Source organism: Pectinophora gossypiella, chromosome 9 (genome assembly GCF_024362695.1).
Source record: "Pectinophora gossypiella chromosome 9, ilPecGoss1.1, whole genome shotgun sequence".
NCBI lineage: Eukaryota > Metazoa > Arthropoda > Insecta > Lepidoptera > Gelechiidae > Pectinophora > Pectinophora gossypiella.
In genome coordinates this window covers 6,927,497-6,934,741 of record NC_065412.1, presented here as the reverse complement: position 1 = coordinate 6,934,741, position 7,245 = coordinate 6,927,497, and the positions used below count along the sequence as shown (strand labels likewise).

Here is a 7,245-nt window from a genome sequence, read left to right as displayed (position 1 = left end):
AATACCGAATAATTTCTGGCTAGTGGTGCAAAAATACTGGAGCAAATTCCTGTAGACACCGCCTTATTTTATTTTAAGTTATATCTGTCATCTTCTTATCCGCCGAAAAGGAAAAGGACAGGTAAACGACAAGCATATCATCAGATTCTGTCCTGGGGTTATTTTTCTACGGCCATGTTTGTCCTGGTTAAAATGTGATAAAATACAGTGGGGGACTAAACTCGACTCCAGGTTTATTGCTGAATAACTAGGTGTACATAAATAAAAATGTATCATAATGTATATCATTTTAAAGAGGAACTTTTCCAGAATCGGGAAATAGGGAAAGCATAAGCTTTCATTACATATATGTCTCATCAGTAGAGGTTCTTGGACCAACTTTCATACAAATGTGCCCATTGTCATTTATGGAACACATGTCAATTTTAAGCAGAAATCTAAGACAACCCTATAAAAATTTTGCATTGGCTAATAAAGTTAAATTGACAGCACACGTCAAACGGTTTGCATAATATTCATTCATTTACTCATTCTTTCTAAAATTAAGTGTTGTCAGTCACCCGTCCCTTTTCTTTTCGGCGGATAAGAAAACGACAGGTATAACTTAAAGTAAAATTAGGAGGTGTCTGCAGGAATCGGGGTCATTATAGTGATAAAGGGCCTAATCGTAGTATCAGACGTAGCTTGACCTAATAAATTAATAAAATAAAGACAAAGTAATGTCCATTGATTTCGTAATGCAAAGGTTTGTTTTTTTAATAATATAGGCTCGCGTTTGACCACAATCTCACTTGATGGTAAGTGACGGTCTAGGGTGAATCACGCATACTTAGCAAATGCCTATTCACTCTAGCCTTGAAGACTCCCAGATTACGAATAACCAGTTGGAAAAAGAGACGACGGCAGACAGTTCCAGTCCTTTGTGTAGACCTAATGTTACGCTCATTTGCATACAGTGTGTATATTACGATATCTTTATTCCAAGTGTAAGTATATGTTTTTTATCTTATTTTCTTAATTGCCCATGTCGTGCACCTGCTAACTAATTTTGGCTAACCCCATTTATTGTACCCTTACCTTTCTCGGCTCTCCGGCCCCTACAAGATTTTTCTTCTACTTGAATCGTGGAAATCGTTATTACTCTGCTTCCAGACGGATGATTAATATACCTGAAGCTTTCCCGGGAATACAAACAAACATACAATATAATTCACGCTCGTGGTCCCTATTGGGAAAGCGAAGAACCACAATTCGTCAGAATACAATTTACAACCACTTCAATCATTAAAAAAGTAAGATAAAAAGTTAAACGTAAACATACATACATCTCCCTAGCGTTATCCCAATTTCACGAGGTCCGCTCCGTCCGCTTAACCAACCTGATGGTTTGACAGGTCCGGTTTTCTGCCTGTCTGACCTTCCAAACCGAAGGGAAAACCAACCCAATACAGGTTAGGTTACATACCCCCGACAAACATTTCTACAGTATGCGTTTCTTTGTGATGTTCTCCTTCGCCGCTGAGTACGTAATATTCATTTACGATCCAATCATGAATTTGAAATCAAGTTCGAAAAAAAAATTATTTAGGCCTGTGCTGGGAATTGAAGTGAGTATCAAGCGTTTTCCAACTGGGCTACCACGGGTCTAACTAAAAACAATTATTTTTTGAGATAAGTTATTATTGTAGATTTGCCGCAAATGACATTAACTACTTGGCGGGACAAATGGGGATACTCGGAAAAAAGCAACATAATACATAAAACATATAAATAACAGTACAAAAACTTTCAAAAAATATGTTACAATTCATTTATATTCAGCCTAATAAAATTATACAGATAATACTTTTTTTTTGTAATTCTGAGTCGTCTTCCGATTGATCCGATTGTCTTCATAGACATTAAAGTATTTGTCACCTTCAACCTTCACATAAAATAAATATACAAGTAAATTATTATGTATGAAACTCAAAATAGAGTATAGAATATCTACACTATACCAAAAGCACTATTCTCTATTAGGGGCGTGATCTATTGCCTACATGTGAGTTGTATTATTTCAAGAAAACACTGCTCAGTCTATCCATATTCGTTTACTAGTAACTTACGAGGTCTTTTTTTCGGTTATTCCACTGTTGGTTAAATATATTCTTTGAATCATCATCACTAATTTAAAAGCCACGCTCTTGTCGGTGTAGCATTCTCCATGCTACTTTTTTAGGGAATAAAAGGGCAGTGGTTTCCCTCTTGCCTTCCGCCCAGCAGTACTTTGTCTGGCGTGAATGGGATGGCGCCCAGAGTAGACTATTTGAAAACCGTACCATATTTGAATAAAACATATTCAGTACGTTGGTATTTAAGTTGGTCAGCATTCCACAGAGAGCCACAAATATGTCAACAGGGTTGCAACCCAAGCTCACAACTTCCCTAAATAAGTCCAAATGGAACCCTCAAGGCATTTATTTTCAACTAGTTCATTAATTTGTCCGAGGAACTAATTAAACTAGAATTCACGCTTCTTTTCACCCTTCACTATTAATGAAGAAAGAACTATCAAACAAATCGTAGAGGTTAATTTTAACCTTCTAATTTCTAACATTGTAATGCTTGCGAGATAACTACAACCTGTCCGCAAACGACTCTCTGGCGTGACGTTGTGTCTGTCAATTGTTCGTAAGTACAGGTCAAAACACAATTTTATTGATGCTTCTTAAATAAATAATGCGACGTTAAGGCACTCACTGTAAAGTGACCCACTATCGGGAAACTCAAATCAAATATACTTCATTGGACATAAAGAATTCAACTGGGCTCATCCTAATTCGTTGTCAATGCTAAAATTCCAAAATCGCCACGATCCGACCTGCTTGACCCGCTTTAAAATTTAAAAAGGTTTGAAACAGAGCGTCGAAAGGCGAGGATCATTGTACATTGACATATTTTTTGAATACATCTTTACACATTTCTTCTTGTACTTATCTTACGCGAGATACACTACTAGGCTCCAATATCAACTCAATTCAAAACACTGTGCAATAAGCACATAAACACAGTGCACAATAACAACATAAAGGACAATTATAAAAAAACAGTAGAAGTACAATCGACGGACATATTGCTAAACATCATTTTCCTCCAGGCAACCTTAGGGTGAAAGGAATTGATTTAAATTATCTTATCATACCAATATCTTACAATACGTCATGCTAGCATATATTATGTAGCATTACGAGTGCCTGCTTCTTAACGATGTGGCTGATATTCAAGCTCAAAACCTATCCACAGCATAGCTCTAAGATCCACAGCCATTATACCACATCAAATTACTGAGCTAGTCTCTCGTCGTTTTGTCCGTGTATATGCAAATTTTGTGTACTTACAACAGTATTTAGATAGCAATAATTGTAACGATTCAGTTAGATCTGATGATAGAAACAGGAACTAGATAGTAGAACTTTTTAATGGCTAGTGAATGAAAACTCGATTGACTGTACATAATATGAAATATGGAACGACCGTCACACCGGCAGACTTTACATTATTTACACCACCGGATACAATGCCAAAGAAATAATGTGCGGCATTTTTTTCTTTTCAAAACCGTAAAAGAGACTATGAAACTCATGCGGAAAGCCACGGGAGCTCCGTGGTTCCTTCGCAATGAAAATCTGCACATTGACCTAGGTCTGCCAACCATTGCCCAATGGCTCAAATTAGCTTCCAAACGTTTTTTCGATTCTGCTCCGCACCACCCAAATCCCCTGGTAGTTGCGGCTTCCGAATACATCCCGCTTAGGGACGGTACTGAAAAGTATCGGCGTCCGAAGGACGTAATATACGATCCCGACGACCCGATTACCCTAGCCATAGAGGCAGCCAATCAGCTCGCGACACCAAACACTTCAGGACCCCGATACCGACCCCGCCGGCGTGGTCGACGATTTCCCTCATTCAGCGCTTATCGCTATCGACCCACTAGGGTCGATTAATTCTTTCAAATATTTTTCCTCTCAGACGACGCCCTGAGCCGAGGTTCGCGCCCAACTGGGCACCCTCAGGCCTGTTGTCCTAAACGTTGTACCGGGTGAGAGCCTTCAGCGCTCCCCATTTGTCCGGCCAAGTAGTTAATGCCATCTGCGGCAAATCTACAATAAGTCACGTCAAAATAAAAAAAAAAAGACTATGAAATATTGTGTTTCCCTTCATTGCAATATGGCGTGGCGTTAGGAAGAAAAATAATTTTCTTCCAAAAAAATTCACGTAATTTACACAGCAAAGTTTTTTCAACATTTCCTCAGATTAAAACTGCCACAGCTGTCGTTTGAGATAAGATTTAAGTCTTCAGTTTTAGTTTTCGCTTTCCCTGTAATCCGAGCCGTTTAAGCAACTTCATAAAATTGTATCTGGTTCGCTAGAACTCCACATCTGACACTTGAAGGCTCTCTCGTTACTGCAGATTATGTGATTGCATACATACACACACATATAAATAAATTCACACTTAAAACATTGGGGCAAGCAGAGATTATGGAATTCCATTTGTTTCGATCCTAACACACTTCTCTGAATGCATACCATCGTTTTAAATATTGTAAATATATCTTAGTAAATTTGTTTTAAATCAAGTTTTCAGATATAACTAGAGGCAACAATATCCAAGCAATTCAAGTTAAAAACATTAACTCTATCTGTGAAGCAGGCAGGTAAAAACTATAATGGAATAAAATTAACGAGTGCAGATAATATCCATACTCTGTTTGCGAAAATCATCAAACTTCGCTAAGAAAAAGCTTACGACTGTACATAATCGATATCAATTGAGCTGTTATAACTGGATAGGCTATTTGGCGACAATTGTACCGATTTTATTACCGCTATTTTGGCGCTGGAGGCATTTGATGTAGTAGCTATTACCTAGGGTGATGAGTTCGATTTCGGTCATAATGCTAGACAATTGCCAATAGACAAAGAAGCTATAATGGCACGCGTGAGAAACATCTCTAATTTTGCGCTCTGCTGAGTAAAAGAAAAACTTAAGAGTAATGCTATATCCGAAATAAATATGTTTTTATCAGTGTTACCACTCGCTGTGATATTTGCTCTAAATTCACTCGACAACAGGGTAGTTTGCAACTAGTCAAATCAGTTAATAAACGTCAAAACACGAAATTAGTACGAAAAAGCAACCTGTGACGTCATAGAAAAACGTGACAAAATGTCACATTTACTATTTATTACATTTTTCTTTATTCAAATTAATAGAAAAAAAAAGAAAACGTTTTTGACACGTTTAGATCTGTCTTTATTTAATCAGTATTAATCAGAATTTCATAATTTATCTTTGACTTAGGAAACTACCCAAATTGTAAATTAAAAACACTGCCAATATTCATTGCCGTCTTGCTAAACTTCAAGTAGGTACTGAAGACCATAAACATCCTTCTTCGTCACATCATAATTATAAAAATGGCATGTTAGAACACTTTAGAATTTCTAATTTGAAGAAGTTGCCTTCTGATTTAATAATTCAATTTTATTTTATATCCTTGGCATCGGCAAAATACGATGCAGTGATATTGAGAAAACAGGATCAAATGTACCTATCTGGGTGGAAATCTGGCTTTGTATTTGCTCCAATCCTATATTCAAAAGGATTTACAATCTGAGCAAAACAATTGAGAGAAAATAAGTTGCTGCCACTCCTATATGGTATTCTTCGAAAGAGGATTATTTTATAGATAGTGTCAGTGTAAGTAAATCTTCTCTTATGACTTTTTCTTTGCAAAATCCTTGTAGTTTCAGTAGCGAAACTTGGTGCGTGTTCTTATAAATTCAACTCTGCTAGTGAATTTATGGAATTGACTTGGGTGTAAATAACCATTAGCTTTTAGATAAACGGGAAAAAAATAAGAAATCGTTCCACTAGTCAACTAATTCTCCATCTTACGAATTCAAGTCAAAAGTGGCTGTAAATTATCTTGTCATAATTTGTAGCCCACCCCACTAGGGAGGATAACCATGTCAGGACCCTTCGGCAACTCAATGATAAGCTTGCCGCCTGGGTTGGGAGGTTGACTTTACAACGCATACAAAGACAGAAAGATCACGGGCGTGTGCCTATATGTATTTTTTTTTTCGCCTTTGGTTTTGGTTTCATACAAGAGCAATCTTCTCTGCCCTTCACTGGGGAAAATCCTGTTCGGCACGTCCTTGCTGCAGGGGGCACCTCTTACTTCAGTAGGCCAGACTCTAGAGTGATATGGTGGACCCGGATAGGGACCCAGACATACGAGGTATAACGTAGAACCATTTCGCAGGGCATTGGGTGAAGATGTCAATGGTTGCAGAAGCAGAGATGGGTGCCATCGGTACCGAAGAGGCGAGTCACAGGGACTGTAACCTGGAACCTGACAGAGGGCAGCAGTAACTGTCAGTACTATTCAGAGGCGGAGGACAGGAGTCCTAGCATGGGTTTGAAATAGACTACTCTGAACTCCATCACACTTGAGTCAGACAGAGTACTGCGTGGCGGAAGACAAGAGGGAAACTACTGCCCTATTTTTCCCCAAAAAGTCGCATGGAGAATGCTAAACTGACAAGAGCGTGGCTCATACATTAGTAATTATATTTTTATACTATTTGTGCAGGACATGCAGTGTGCTTTCATGTTTAAGTATAATTAACTGTAACTCTTCCCCTCGCTCATATCCATGCGTGTGCACACACACGTTTTTATTACTTACGACTAGCTATAAACGTTATGAATCGAGCAAGAAACGTGCTCTGCATACGAGATACGTTACGCATACTACATCTTATGTATTATTATGTAATTGAAGTGTAATCTAGCAGCTGTTTTACATCGTGAGAATAAACCTGTAAGCTCGAGAACAATTTCCAAGATGTTTGTCGTGAAGTAGGCTAATAGCCTGAAGGGGGGTTGTGAGGGGAAGGCGAAAACGATGATGCGAAACATGGCGAGAGGAAAAACTAAAGAAACTTTCTAAGACTTAAGTAGCATGTTACCACTAAATATAAGTTCATCACGTGTGACGCAAACTTGTCCCTTGGTTGACTTTTGCGTTACGTTAGAGATGATAAACCATTCTATATGTTTCTACTTGTACATTAATCAAGCGTAATGAGAAACTTTCCAAGCTACGTTCTCCAAAACCAATATGAATGGCGCTGTACAGATTTTCCTTCGTTTAATCTTGTAATTTCATGGATAACAGACATATTATG

General features: G+C 38.0%; 1 long non-coding RNA gene across 1 annotated transcript in view; it reads left to right on the top strand.

Annotated features, from left to right (window-relative positions):
- Positions 1–3,732: 3,732 nt before the first annotated feature.
- The window catches only part of LOC126369559 (uncharacterized), a 118,813-nt gene continuing 115,300 nt past the window's right edge, over positions 3,733–7,245 (top strand). Inside the window, exon 1 of the long non-coding RNA XR_007566731.1 lies at positions 3,733–4,032. This is a non-coding gene — a long non-coding RNA (uncharacterized LOC126369559). The remainder of the gene's footprint in view (positions 4,033–7,245) is intronic.